Raw genomic sequence first — 16,151 nt, 5'->3', positions numbered from 1 at the left:
CCTCTATTCGACATTGGTGAGGCCTCATCTGGAGTACTGTGTCCAGTTTTGGGCCCCACACTACAAGAAGGATGTGGATAAATTGGAGAGAGTCTAGCGAAGGGCAACAAAAATGATTAGGGGTCTGGAACACATGAGTTATGAGGAGAGGCTGAGGGAACTGGGATTGTTTAGTCTGCAGAAGAGAAGAATGAGAGGGGATTGGATAGCTGCTTTCAACTACCTGAGAGGTGGTTCCAAAGAGGATGGTTCTAGACTATTCTCAGTGGTAGAAGAGGATAGGACAAGGAGTAATGGTCTCAAGTTGCAGTGGGGGAGGTTTAGATTGGATATTAGGAAAAACTTTTTCACTAGGAGGGTGGTGAAACCCTGGAATGGGTTACCTAGGGAGGTGGTAGAATCTCCTTCCTTAGAAGTTTTTAAGGTCAGGCTTGACAAAGCTCTGACTGGGATGATTTAATTGGGGATTGGTCCTGCTTTGAGCAGAGGGTTGGACTAGATGACCTCCTGAGGTCCCTTCCAACCCTGATATTCTATGATTCTATGATTCTAACTCTTAAAAGCACTAGGAAATTGCAGCTACTGCAAAATACAGTGGGAAAAGCTATATTTAATAAAACAGTAGCTCACAAAGCAAAAAAAAATTGACACAAAAACTCTTGCCTGGATTGTGCTTAGAAAGGTAGAGGTGACAGGGTGATTGCCACTCTGTGCATGGAGTTCTTTATACCAGACAGTCACTATGATACCAAGTTCTACAGAGTAGAGTGGAGCCTTCAAGTTTTAAACATAAATTCTGCTCTTATTTTTGCTCATGTGAACACATTGACTTTACTGGGGCTTCATCCATGAAAACCAGGCAAAATTTGGCCCATAATATTCCTGTGACAGGGTGCTGAGTGAGAAGCACTTAATCAGCCCCTGCCACTCCAGCCCCAATAAAGGGGAATGGATTGGGGCTGGTTGGATAGCCCTGTGTCAGCCTGGTAATGGGCAGCCTCATTAGCTAGGGCTACAAAGGCTGGGAGGAAGCCAGAGGGAACAGAGGAAAAAGAAAGGCCAGGTAGGAAGGTGTCTGCCTGCCTGCCTTCTGGTCTGTTGCTGGTCAGGCCTGCACTTGGCAAAGTTGGCTGTGAAACTTGTACATAGGTGGAGGGAAAACAACTGTAAATAAAGAATATTTATTCTTTAAATACACCTGTAAATAAAATGGTGTTGCATCAAGTGGAGGCACTCCTGACTGATTGGAGAGGGCAACAGGGGCCGAAACCAGAGGGGCCTAGCTTGTGCCTCACTACAGTTCCCATAGCAAACAGGTCGAAAGATGAGCCACTGTTTTTGGTTTCTAGGCTCTGATGTTGGTAACTGATCATACAACTTATAAATTCTAAAGCCAGAAGGTCCCATTGTGATCATCTAGTCTAGCCTCCTCCATAACACAAGTCTTAGAGCTTCCCCAAGGTAATTTCTGTTTGAATTAGCACAGATATTTTAGAAAAATGTCCAATCTTAATTTAAAAATGGCCAGGGTTGGAGAATCGACCACACCCCCTAAGTATATTGTTCCAGTGCTTAATAACCCACATGGTTAAGCAACTTATTTCCAGTCTGAATTTGTCTAGCTTCAACTTCCAGCCATTTGTCCTTGTTATACCTTTGTCCGCCAGCTTGAAGAGCCCATGATAACATTTTTGTTCCCCATGTATGTACTTATAGATGGTGATCAAGTCACCCCTTAATCTTCACTTTGTTAAGCTTGAGCTCCTTAAATCTATCATGGGCATGTGTTCCAATCCTTTAATCATTCTTGGAGCTATTCTCTGGCCACTCCCCCTACATCAACATGAGATGAAAGTTAAAGTTCTCATTGTCTGTGGTCATCAGCAATCCCCAGGGCCTTTTCACAAGCATAGATGGGGGAAGTGTCTAGGCATAAGGACATTTATACTGCACTTCTTGTGGAATCCAAACATGTTTACTTAGGCATTTGAGTTCCAACATCCTAACTAAAACTCTGATTGGGTAAATGATTCACTTACCCAATATTCCCCTTCAGGAGAAAGCATTGTTCTGTGTCCAGAAGTATTATATATTATTTGTGTACACTGATTGAAGAGTACTGCCAACTTCCATCCCTGGGGCTGCTGCATTTCAGTGATGGGTGAAGTAACTGCTCTATATCAGTGGCTCTCAGTCTTTCCAGAATACTGTACCCCTTTCAGGAGTCTGATTTGTCTTGTGTACCCTCAAGTTTCACCTCACTTGAAAACTACTTGTTTACAAAATCAAACATAAAAATACAAAAAAGTGTCACAGCAAACTGTTGCTGAAAAATTGCTTACTTTCTCATTTTTACCATATAATTATAAAAGAAATCAATTGGAATATAAATATAAATGTTAGTGTATAGTATATAGAGCAGTATAAACAAGTCACTGTTTGTCAGATATTTCAGTTTGTACTACCTTTGCTAGTGCTTTTTATGTAGCCTGTTGTAAAACTAGGCAAACTGGGAGGGGAGGGATAGCTCAGTGGTTTGAGCGATTGGCCTGCTAAACCAAGGGTTGTGAGTTCAATCCTTGGGGGGACCATTTAGGGATCTGAGGCAAAAATTGGGGATTGGTCCTGCTTTGAGGAGGGGGTTGGACTAGATGACCTCCTGAAGTTCCTTCCAGCCCTGATATTCTATGATTTTAAATATCTAGAGGAGTTGATGTACCCCCTGGAAAACATCAGTGTACTCCCAGCACTACGCATACTCCTGGTTGAGAACCACTGTTCTATATCGTTTGTATGGGTGCTTTGGACTCTCATGTGAAAGCTGCTATATAATTTACAATTACTGGCTGATAATGTCATCAATGGTAAACCATAATACTACTTGGAAACGTCTTTCCCCCCAAAATACTTCCCAAAACCTTGTACCCCACTTCCTGGACAAGGTTTGGTAAAAAGCCTCACCAATTTGCCTAGGTGACTACAGACCCAGACCCTTGGATCTTAAGAACAATGAACAATCCTCCCAACACTTGCACATCCCCCCTTTCCTGGGGAATGTTGGATAAAAAGCCTCACCAATTTACATAGGTGACCACAGACCCAAACCCTTGGATCTGAGAACAATGAAAAAGCATTCAGTTTTCTTACAAGAAGACTTTTAATAGAGATAGAAGTAAATAGAAGTAAAGAAATCCCCCCTGTAACATCAGGATGGTAGATACCTTACAGGGTGATTAGATTCAAAACATAGAGAACCCCTCGAGGCAAAACCTTAAGTTATAAAAAGAGACACAGACAGAAATAGTTATTCTATTCAGCACAATTTTTTTCTCAGCCATTTAAAGAAATCATAATCTAACGCATACCTAGCTAGATTACTTACTAAAAGTTCTAAGACTCCATTCCTGGTCTATCCCCAGCAAAGCAGCATATAGACAGACAGACCAGACCCTTTGTTTCTCTCCCTCCTCCCAGCTTTTGAAAGTATCTTGTCTCCTCATTGGTCATTTTGGTCAGGTGCCAGTGAGGTTACCTTTAGCTTCTTAACCCTTTACAGGTGAGAGGATTTTTTTTCTCTGGCCAGGAGGGATTTTAAAGGGGTTTACCATTCCCTTTATATTTATGACAGTCCTGCTTTGAGGAGGGGGTTGGACTAGATGACCTCCTGAGGTTCCTTCCAACCCTGATATTCTATGATTCTAAATATCTAGAGGAGTTGATGTACCCCCTGGAAAACATCAGTGTACTCCCAGCACTACGCATACTCCTGGTTGAGAACCACTGTTCTATATCGTTTGTATGGGTGCTTTGGACTCTCATGTGAAAGCTGCTATATAATTTACAATTACTGGCTGATAATGTCATCAATGGTAAACCATAATACTACTTGGAAAAGAACAATTTTTCCCAAAATCAGCTAAATCAATTATAGGGCTGTGACAGGCTGCAGAAGCATGGCTTGGTCCTGGATAACAAGAGACTAACTCCAGCTCAGTACTCCCCTCACGTATACCCTCAAAAAAAACCAGCTGTAAGAGTGGCAAGAATATTCAAGGGTAAATCTCCAATCCAGAAGCCAACGGACTGAGTTCACTGCTCCACCTTCTACAGTTTTCTGTTCACTTTTTTATTGTCTTACCAATGTCTCGCACTGACCACATTTGTTGAAAATGGCTTCCAGAGAAACTTGAAAACAGGTGCTGTTTTCATTGATCGAACAGCAGCATATGGCACACTGGCCTGCTCATGAAGGTATTATGGGTCCTGCTACCTTAGGTCACAGGTGTCATTGAACTGTTCCTCTGCAGAGTCCATATGGGGGAGAAGACAAGTGCTTGGAAATGACAGAGCAATGGATTACCCCAGGGCTCTGTGCTTTCTCCAACCCTGTTCAACCTTTACATCAATGACCTGCCAACAACTGAGTCACAAAAGTTCATTTACGCAGACGACATCTGTTGCGGTACCCAGGCCTGGACGTTTCCCGAGCTTGATGCCACCTTAAATCGGGACATGGTAAAGTTAAATGACTACTGTAAGACTTGGTGCCTCCAGCCAAGCTTCATTAAAACAGTCTCCAGTTTGTTCCATCTTCATCACACCAGCACAACCTGAAAACAGAATGTTTATCTGAATGGTCAGAAGGTGAAGCATGAAGTAGAACCGGTCTATTTAGCTGTGACTTTAGATCGCACACTGAGTTACCATGCCCACCTGAAGAAGACAGCAGTTAAAGTTAAGATGTGTAATAATCTTCTTAGTAAACTGGCAGGTTCGTCATGGGGTGCCTGTGCTCCAACTTTGCGGACGTCAGCTCTTGCCACCTCATATTCAGTGGGGGAGTACTTTGCACCAATTTGGAGTCGATCATGACATACAAATTGATGGATATGCAGTTACATACTGCCATGTGCATCATCTCCGGCACCCTGCATCCGACTCCACTCCCAGGGCTTCCAGTTCTGAGCAATATTGCTCTTCCTCATATCAGACAAGAGGTTGCCACTGGCACGTTATTGGAGAAAGCATGTGCCAACCCAAGCCTGCCTCTGCACAATAACCTTTTTAAACCACCACCTGCATGTTTGCCGTCACGTTGCCCATCATGGTCTCAGCCGCCACACCAGGATGGTCGGGCGGAAATACTCTGGTGAGAGGAGTGGATATCTGTTATAATCCCCAACCAGTCCCTCGTCGCCGACCCCACAGTCTTCCCCCCTGGTTTTGAACTGACCCGTTGTCAATGGTCCCTGTTGAACAGGTTCAAAACCGGGCAAGGTCTCTGTGCAGTTAACCAGTATCGCTGGGGCTTTCATGGCAGCCCTTTGCACAGCTGCGGTGCAACATGGACGATGACGCACATTGTTGATGAATGCCTGCTCACTAGGTTCAGCGGTGGCCTAGAAGAACAGCATCACGCCACTGAGGATGCCATCACTTGGCTAGACGACTGCACACGCTAAATAATATTTTCCTTCATTATTAATATATATAAACTTTTATTATTCATGTTGCAGTAGCCCCATAAGGCTGCATTGTTAGCCACTATATTCACATGTAACCAAGAAACAGCCCTTACCCCAAGTAATTTTTACAAGAGTCTTGCTCATTGCAGTTGGGTTGTGTTGTTGTTGAGTCTTTCCACCAGTTGACAGCTCTCCATTTATGCCACAGCTACTAAATGGTTACTAACTATTGTATTAGTTACAGCTGAACCTCTGAGCATATGATAATAGACCCTGCAGCGTTTAGGCACCGAGTTATGGGGCTGTCTCATCGTAGAATGCCCTTGCTTGTTTCTGGTTTACATTACATCCTAGTCTTATTTTTTTATACTGACAAATGTTTCTCCCCTATAATAATCTCTTTGAGAACGTATAAAAAGTGTTAAGTGCTTCATTTAAGAAAAAATCTCAATATTTGTTATTTATAACAAGCTGCAAAGTATAACGTTAGCAATTTTATTAACATTTTTAAGACTTCAAGGCCAGCACCACTATTTTTAATAATATAAAGTAGGTTATGCAAGTACATACTTGCTTTAAGTTATCCAGTTAATTTGACTGGCATTCAGGGGATTTTTCACACCTCAATTTTTACATATATACACAAGAAATAATTTGTGCACTTCTGCTGCTTGAAACTGCTTTGAGGCTGAGAGGCTATGTATAGTAGAGAAAGTAACAATGACAAACCTATTCAGAGAGTAGAAGAAGAGAAAAATGAATAATGTAGTTCCTCTCAATTCACCTTATAAATAAAGCTGGGTGTAAATTGCATATCAAAACCAGAAGTAAGCACTGTAGTGTATGTTCTAGTATCAACTATTATTGTCCTTCATGACTGAAGATGCTGCAGATGATGGTATTAGACCTTGCGAGTACAATTGTGCCTAAAGAAGCTGATGTGGGAGTGGTAGTCCTTTCTGCATTGAGTGCATATGTAGCTCAGTGTTGAGGAAGGGATAACTGACTGTGCCCACTGAATCTGCCGTTGTTTATGACTCAGCCTTTGTGCCTCAAGAGCCGTCCAGTGATTAATCTCAAACTGAATAACCCCATCGTTAACTGCTGCTCGCCAGCCTGATCTATCTCTTGCTGACAACTTCCAGCTGTCGATGTCAATGTTGCACTGCTTCACGTTATGCTTCAACGTATCCTTGAAACATTTCTTCTGGCTGCCTCATGTGTGGGTACCCACTTTCAGTTTGCCATACAGCAACTGCTTTGGCATTCTGGTGTCATCCATCATCAGCACATGACCAGCCCAGCATAGCTGTGATGCAATGAGCATGGCTTCAATCCCTGTGGAGTAGCTACATTCCAGCTCTCATTATTGGTAGCTTTATGCTGCTATTTGAGGCATGTAGATGTCATAAATTGATCTTATCTAGAAGCTTGATGTGATACCCATACCAAGTCTAGGTCTCACACCCATACAACAAATTGGATAGCACTGTACCTTTAAATATAGGAAGTAAGCTGCCATTGAAAGGGAGAGGTGCTAAAGAGAGAGAGATTCTACATGTTTCCCCTTTGGGTTGTTCTTCTTCCTCATTGTGAACTACAACTCATCCAGACTCAAATTTCTGAGGTCCTGAGCACTCAGTTCCCCCTCAGCTGATTGAAAAGGAGGACTTGTGGCACCTTAGAGACTAACCAATTTATTAGAGCATAAGCTTTCGTGAGCTACAGCTCACTTCCTCAGCTGATTGAAATTGTGGAGCAACAGGTGTGAAAATCATGCCTAAAACACATTGGTGTGTGTGTGTGAGAAAATGATACAGGAAGAGTCTGAACTCTGGTAGGAATCACTGACATACATGTACTTCTTGGGGGACAGTGGCAACTTATTGTTTTTACCCAGCTCCACAAGAACTCATTGGCTTTGGCAGAGTTTCAGAATTGTGTCAGCCTGAAACTTTAGGTAGAGAATGTAGTGTAAAAGCTGGATCCGGAGCCTATTTTAGTCAATGAAACTCCCCTTCATTTCTAAGGAACCCAGATGGGGTCTTCTGAATGTCTTTGTGAACTAAAGCCACGAGACTTGGCACATCTTCACATGTGACCAATATGGATTACAAGGTTCTCACTCATGACCCAAGGCTGCAGTGCATTGGTTTGCTGTACACCACCCATCTCATTGGTACTCTGTTTTCCCTGTAGGCTTGTCCCTCTCCCCTGCAAGGGCTTTTTAGTTTCTCAAGGGCTTGGGTAGCCCAGAAGACTACAAGATCAAGTTCAGCTGTCCAGTTTCATTACAAAACCAATATGAAACCATCAACCTCCACCTCTTAAAAATATGCACTCAACAGGAACAGCAAGGAAACACTCATTTAAAAGGGATGACGCTCATTTTATTTTCCAAGTTACCCATGTGTCACCAAAATGTGTCATTCCCCCACTGTTGAAAATTATATCTGTAAATTAATAATAAAACTGATTATATGAGGTTATTTATACTAAGGGAAGGAATCACAACATTTTAAATTTTTCATGTGACTATTTTTGTTTGTTTGTTTGCTTCTTGCACTTTGGGTCTGCATCTCACATTTGCGTCTCAGAAGACAGACACGTATGGATTTAAGCTGTGCCAAACATTTATAAGGCCCACTTAGATTCCACCCACCCCCATCTATGAACCCAAAGCTAGCTGATTTTCAGGTGCTTTTTGGGTATCACTGCAAAAGGATCACATAGCTCTAGTTATATATATGGGAGTGTTAAGGCAGTCAAATAATTCATTTTTTTCAAGTTGTCCATGTGCAGATTTCAATTTCCTCAAATGCATTTATTATTCTAAAATATTCACTCTACGATTCCAACAAATAATTATGGGTCTAAGTGAATTGTTTGTGCATAAGAGACTATTTGATATCTGAGCTGTAAAAGCTTTCTGATACAAAATCTCATGTTTATGCATTCAGAGTTTGATTTTCATAATAGTTTCCAATATTCATGTGTTTTTGTGCATATTCCTGCCATAAAAATCATCCATAGAAAAATGTATAAAATGAACGAATCTGAAATTTACAAATTTTAACAGTTTTAGATTCCTTATTTTGCACAGAATTCAGCCATGTTTAATATTAGATATTGCTAATACATTTTAAAGGTTTTTAATTTGTTTCCAAAATTAATATGATCAGTTTTTGTACATTGCTTATAAAACTGGTTTCTCCTTCTTAGGAAACATCTTTTGTGGGCCTGATCTAGGTGTCTCCTAAATCAATAGGAGCTCTGCAATTAACTTTAATGGGAATACAACTAGACCCAAACATTAATTAAGTAAATGCATTTTCCGTCTGGTATCTTACCAATTTGCTACGAGCCCTATATGATAAAGAATTCTTATTCAGGGAGGAATGACCCTAAAATGTTTCCAGTTGGAAACTACAAAGAATGCAACATACATATTATATACATAGTTAATGTTCTGCAAGATCCTAACACTTTACAATGGAAACATTTCATGAGAAACTCAACTTTGTCTCCTGCAATTGGTCTTGACCTTGCTGCTTTTCTTCCTGATGCTGACGCTGCCTGCTATATTTTTTCTTAATTCATTCCTGCCTGATACAGTTTCCTTGGAGAGAACTACTTCTGGGAGTGCTTCATGCATTAATATGCAACATTTTTTCAAGGAGTCACAGTCAAAAGTGCAAATGAATAAGGAATTGCTCAAATGTAGCCTACATCACTGTACATGGCTAAAGTTACCTCATTGACATTCAATCCAATCTTAGAAATAGAGATTGGGGTCAATCCTGGAGCTGAACACCTTCAGCTCCGACTGAATTAATGGGAGTTGAGGGCTCAGAACCTTACAAACTTGGACACCACTTTTTTTTTTTAATATCACAAATCTCAAATTCTTGAAGCATCAAAAAACAGCACGACGTACAATACAAAACACACTAAACTGCCCAGTCCCAACCCATACTTCAACATCCAAGTTAAATTCCTTGTTCTTTCCAAACTTAAGATAATAAATACCCAGACTAGTTCAGATAGTTTATTCCTATCCCTAATGGGATGAAGCAAAACCTTTGAACATCCCCACCCCCAAACTTTTTGGATCTGAATTTTCCCTAACTTCCTGATTCAAGTTTACCTACTTAAAACAAACACACCATGCCAATCAATCTATTTCCCGTTCCTTTTAAAAAGTTCAAGCTTATGAACACTGTAAAATCTTGTCTAAAATACTCTTCAAAGAACTGTGGAAAAAACAGCACTCCTTACATTCATCTCTCAGGGCGTTGTGGTTTTGTTTCTTTTTCCTTGTACAAGTTATTAGTCAACTTTGTATTCCCAAGAATGGTCAAATGTATTATCCTTTCCATAGAACTTTGATTTGGTAGGCAAGCAGTACTTTGCACATTTCTGTTTTAGAGCACCTCATGCACATAGAAGTGGCTGGGATGTTCTACAATGCATAACATTCTCATCACAGCCTCATCTCACCCCATTTCGTGTTACAAAAGCAAGTTGCTCCTGTGACATTTGCAGTCCTTTACATGGATAACAAACCAGGAAGAACTTTATAAAGTATACTACAAGGTGCTTCGGTTTTCAGACGAATATAAAATATCAAAAGTAAAAGCTCACTTACATCTCAAGTTGAAGCACTCAGTCAGCTAATGTAACTCACATAGTAACATTAATTCTGGCTGTTAGTTGTCTTGCACTGTCTCTACCAGATACTATTTCTGAAGAAAGCTTCTTGATCTACCAGATGTAATAAAAGTTTGAATACACTAAGGCCTTAAACCTCATGACCATGTTCAAAAATGGACAAGGATCTTGCAAGAGAAAGGATGGTAATATATCTTCTGAAATCAGACAGGAACTGAAACTTTTTAAAGGCATTAAAAACACTGGATATTAATTAAGTTATTTTTAACCACATACCTACACTTCTGAGTTCTACCCAGAAGCACTGAATTACTGTAAGAAAGGTTCTTTTCTCTGTATTATCAACCCAACCAAAAGCAAGAAGTACCACAAGTTCCATGGCATTTTGTTTTGTTAGTTGTAATGCATTCAAATACTCAATATAAAAACCAGTGACATAAATCCTTGCTCAGAGGAGGTAGTCCTGTTAAGAACTACTCACATGAATGAGGGTTTACAGGGTCGGCCCCACCTAATGTAAATTAAGGGCGCCAAATTCTGCACTGGGTGGACCTCAGCACCTGCTCCACTAAGCATGGAAGATTCTTAAAAATCAATTTTACTTTTCACTATTTATTCATCTTGGACATTTAGGCCTGGTCTACACAGTTCTCATACCACTATCATGTCAGGTAGGGATAACCAGACTGTATAAAGCTACACATACAACTATCATTGCATCCACCCTAGGGGCTCTGTACCTCTTTACTAGACAAGTACAGGTAAAGTATTAGAACTTTTGTGTTTAATCATAGAATCATAGAATATCAAGGTTGGAAGGGACCCCAGAAGGTCATCTAGTCCAACCCCCTGCTCAAAGCAGGACCAATTCCCAATTAAATCATCCCAGCCAGGGCTTTGTCAAGCCTGACCTTAAAAACCTCTAAGGAAGGAGATTCTACCACCTCCCTAGGTAACGCATTCCAGTGTTTCACCACCCTCTTAGTGAAAAAGTTTTTCCTAATATCCAATCTAAACCTCCCCCACTGCAACTTGAGACCATTACTCCTCGTTCTGTCATCTGCTACCATTGAGAACAGTCTAGAGCCATCCTCTTTGGAACCCCCTTTCAGGTAGTTGAAAGCAGCTATCAAATCCCCCCTCATTCTTCTCTTCTGCAGGCTAAACAATCCCAGCTCCCTCAGCCTCTCCTCATAACTCATGTGTTCCAGTCCCCTAATCATTTTTGTTGCCCTTCGCTGGACTCTCTCCAATTTATCCACATCCTTCTTGAAGTGCGGGGCCCAAAACTGGACACAGTACTCCAGATGAGGCGTCACCAATGTCGAATAGAGGGGAACGATCACGTCCCTCCATCTGCTCGCTATGCCCCTACTTATACATCCCAAAATGCCACTGGCCTTCTTGGCAACAAGGGCACACTGCTGACTCATATCCAGCTTCTCGTCCACTGTCACCCCTAGGTCCTTTTCCGCAGAACTGCTGCCTAGCCATTCGGTCCCTAGTCTGTAGCTGTGCATTGGGTTCTTCCGTCCTAAGTGCAGGACCCTGCACTTATCCTTATTGAACCTCATCAGATTCCTTTTGGCCCAATCTTCCAATTTGTCTAGGTCCTTCTGTATCCTATCCCTCCCCTCCAGCGTATCTACCACTCCTCCCAGTTTAGTATCATCCGCAAATTTGCTGAGAGTGCAATCCACACCATCCTCCAGATCATTTATGAAGATATTGAACAAAACCGGCCCCAGGACCGACCCTTGGGGCACTCCACTTGATACCGGCTGCCAACTAGACATGGAGCCGTTGATCCCGACAATCTAGCCAGCTTTCTACCCACCTTATAGTGCATTCATCCAGCCCATACTTCCTTAACTTGCTGACAAGAATACTATGGGAGAGGTTTAGAGAGGTCCTTAGTCAAAATTTCAAGTACGGTTATTGTTCATTTTCAAAGTTCTTAGTACTGTCATGTCTGGGTTGCAAACACTGTAGAAAACTTTTAAAACCAGTCTTTCAATAGGAATTTTGAAAGGAATCATGCATTTTAGGTTTTATAAAAGCTTCTTTTAGCAAAAACCATAATTTGGGGGCAAATTTTAATTGACACAGTGTTCCTCTACTGTACCACCTTTTTGCTACTGATCAGATTTTTAGTCCACAATTAAGGTGATATTAAACAACCAACCACCCAAAAACAAACCAAAACGGTTAAAAGAGTGTAAGGTTGCAAAATCAAGCACTCAAAAGTGGGGAAATGCCACTTAATTCAGCGCCCCTTGTTTGTGTGATACTGACTTTAGCTACACATGACTTCTTTCCACTGGACCGCTGAGTCATTTCATATTTCTTTTTATCCTGATTATTCAGTGTGTGCCATCAGAGCCTTATTTGCTGTATGCCATTTAAACCCTGCACTGAATGCAGAATTATTAATTTCCTTATGGATTTTTGTATGGTGCTCATTAATGAATTTATCTTCACAACACCCCTGAAGGAATATGGTATTATTATCCCATTTTACAGATGGGACCTGAGGCACAAAGAGATTAATGAAAGAATTGTCAAATGTTAGTTTACTTTGGGGTTCTCACTTTGAGATACCTACAATGTGATTTTTCAGAATACTTAGCACATTTTACATTCAAAGTGCAGTTCCCTTTGATTTTGATTACAGTTTTTAGGGTTTAGCACCTCAGGGGTGAGGTGTCTCAAAAAGTTCTAGATCATGAGGAACATGCAATAAGTGACCACCCATGAAGAGTTTGGTTTAAGTGACTTGTCTAGCATCACACAGGAGTTCTGTAGCACAGGCAAGGATAGAATTCAATTTCCCAGGGCAGCATTCAATTATCTTAACCGTGAGACTCTACTTTCTCTTCCTCCAGTCCTCTATCTTATTCACTATACACCTTCCAATTTCTGGAACAAATGAGGCAAGGGTCTTACCGACAACAGCCTCCTTCACTACATAACCCAGAGCCGGTCTATACTGTGCACAGTATGAGCAGGGGTCCTGTGATCATGGAATTAAAGACTGTCTCATAATGCACTCACAAGGGGGGGGTGAATAAAAATTGTATGGGTCACCTTATGTTCTTTTAACAGTTGTTTGAATGTGATTTCTGAAATTTTTATAAACTGAATCCCACTCCCCACAAAATTCTATCATGGGGAATCATATCGCCCCTCAGCATGGGTCATAAGCAGCATTGCAGCCTTTAGATCCACAGTGTAGACCTTTTGTCTGCTTGACTTAATGGAGTAATTGGCAGCAGTAGCAAGTTTCTCTCTATTTGGACCACCCACTAGAGGGGAAATAAGACATTTTGCCAGTTGGTTTCAAAGATGAATGCAGACTGCAGAGGAATTTGAGACTCAGGAATCCTGGATTCATTTCCAGGCTCTGGAGGAGAGTTTGCTCTAGTGCAGGGGTCAGCAACCTTTCAGAAGTGGTGTGCCGAGTCTTCATTTATTCACTTCAATTTAAGGCTTCGCGTGCCAGTGATACATTTTAACAGTTTTTAGAAGGTCTCTCTCTATAAGTCTATATATTATATAACTAAACCATTGTCGTATGTAAACAAGGTTTTCAAAATGTTTAAGAAGCTTCATTTAAAATTAAATTAAAATGCTGATCTTACGCCACCAGCCCGCTCAGCCCGCTGCCAGCCTGGGGTTCCGTTCACCTAGGCTGGCAGCAGGCTGAGCGGGGCCTGCGGCCGGGACCCCGGCTGGCAAGGGGCTGGCAGCCAGAACCCCAGACTGGCAGCGGGCTGAGTGGGGCTGGCGGCTGGGACCCGAGACTGACAGTGGGCTTAGTGGCTCAGCCCGCTGCCACTCAGCCTGCTGCCGGTCTGGGGTTCAGTCCACCGGCTCCTGACAGCCAGGGTTCCGGCTGCTGGCCCCGCTCAGCCCGCTGCTGGTCTGGGATCCCAGCCCTGCCCATATAGAGTGGGTACCTACCTTCTCCCTGGTTCTAGCCCATTCTCTTCCTCTCTCTCTGCACTGAGCTGAGGGTGGGAGTGCACTGAGCACAGGGCTGGGGGTGAAGGAGCAGGCTGGGAGTTGGGGTGTAGGGTCTGGCCAGGAGCTAGAATGAGGGAGGGGGCTCAAGGTTGGGGTTTGGGTGTGAAGTGTGGAATGCTTACCTGGGCAGCTCCCATTTGGTGCGAGGGGTGCAGGTGGCAATGTAGGGGATGGGGGAGTGCAGGAGTTCCCGTTTGGAGCTCAATGTGGGGGTATGAATGTGGGAGGTGCAAGAGTCAGGACATGGGGTGTGAGGGGGCTGGGTATGTGTTGGGGGTGCAGGAGTCAGGGCAGGGGGCTGGGGGCATGGGAAGGGATGCAGGAGTCAGGGCATAGGATGTGGGGGGGCTGGGTATGTATGGGGGTACTGGAGTCAGGGCTGGGGTCGTGGGAGGGTGCAGGGGTCAGGGCAGGAGGCTGGGGTGTGTTGGGGGTGTAGGGGTCAGGGCAGAGGGCTGGAGGTGTGGACTGTGGTCGTGGGGGTGCCCCCAGCCCCCTGCCCAGAGCGGCTCACAGCAGGGAGCTGGAGGGGATATGGCCTGATTCCACCCTCCTTCCCCACCACCCCATCCCCACCTCATCTCCGCCTCCTCCTGGAGCAGCGAGCGCGCTGCGGCTCCGCTTCTCCCCGTCCTGCACAAGGGTCATCAGCTGATCGGCGGCAGGGAGGGAGAGGAGGAGGGGCAGGAACGCAGCAAGCTGGGGGAAGAGGCGGGGGAGGAGGGGAGCTTGCCTGCCCTGTAGCAGCAGCCCGGGGTGAGTGGGAGGGCGGAGAAGAGCAGGCAGGATTCTTAATGGCATATTGCTGCCTGCCGGGGTCCTGGCCTTGGTTCGGCAGCGGGCTGAGCAGGGCCGGTGGCTGGGACTCGGCAGGCAGCAGCGTGCCATTAAAAATCAGCTCGCGCGCCGTCTTTGGCACGCGTGCCATAGGTTGCAGACCCCTGCTCTAGCGGTTGCAGATCCTTCTGCCCCATCTCTTCCCGCATATTCCTCTTCTCTCGCTCTCACCCACCTCCTATTCTCCCTCTTAACCTTCTCTGTTCCTCACGTCTCTGCTTTCCCCTGAGGTTGTCCTTTCTTCTTTATGCTACCTGCTCATCAGTTGGGGGATCATTAAGAACACAGCAGAGGCAGCGTCTTTGCTCTCAATTCCTGTGTCCAGCAGCACCTGGCACCTAGAAGAATCAACTTCAGGGAAAGTCCCACTTCCTACACCATATTCACCGAGTTCTCTGAGGTTGGACTCTCAACACTCAACACAGAAAGAATCTTAGGGAGAATTTTGGTGACCAACTCCAACAAGCCCCTACCAAACACGTGCAAATAGCAATTTTCTGAGACTTGTAATATAGCCAGATTTGAGTGGATTTTTATGGGAACAACAAAAGACCTCTGATCACAGGATGGCCCTCTTATCAAGTTTGAAGTTCCTGCTCCTAAGCATGGGGTGCTAGAAATTCCCAGCAAAACCGTAAGAATACACCTGAGCAAATAAATATATTTGTTCCCTATATCATTCTCAGAAATGACAATCATTTTGCTGAAAGTTTGCCAAAAAAAATGTGAGAGAGAGATGATCATGGAAAATTTCAACCTTAATAGTTAATGTTTGGTGAATAATAGAAAGTATTAGTCAACCTTAACTTGAGCATTACTGCCAGCTCTATCTATAAACACACACAGAGGATATACATAAGCAACCAAGCAGGTTGTATCTGGGGCAGGAAGCAGGTCAGGTCAGGTCCAGCAAAATTACCATTTATTCATAGATGCAAAAACAGGTTTTCTATAAGATAACATCTCACAGTTAAGATGAAAGTTTTTTTTCTCAGCTGTCATTCTTTTCTCATCCTCATTTCTTCTGTATCTTGATAGATCGTTCATCTTTCTGTGCCCTTTATTTCCTACAGACTAAGTGTTAGTCTACACAATATGTGCTACATCGGTGCAGCTGAACCCTATGCCAATGGGAGAGAGCTCTCCTGTCGG

This window comes from Lepidochelys olivacea, assembly GCF_965140295.1.
Source record: "Lepidochelys olivacea isolate rLepOli2 genome assembly, chromosome: 10".
Taxonomy (NCBI): Eukaryota; Metazoa; Chordata; order Testudines; family Cheloniidae; genus Lepidochelys; species Lepidochelys olivacea.
Note: the sequence above shows the minus strand (reverse complement) of the source record.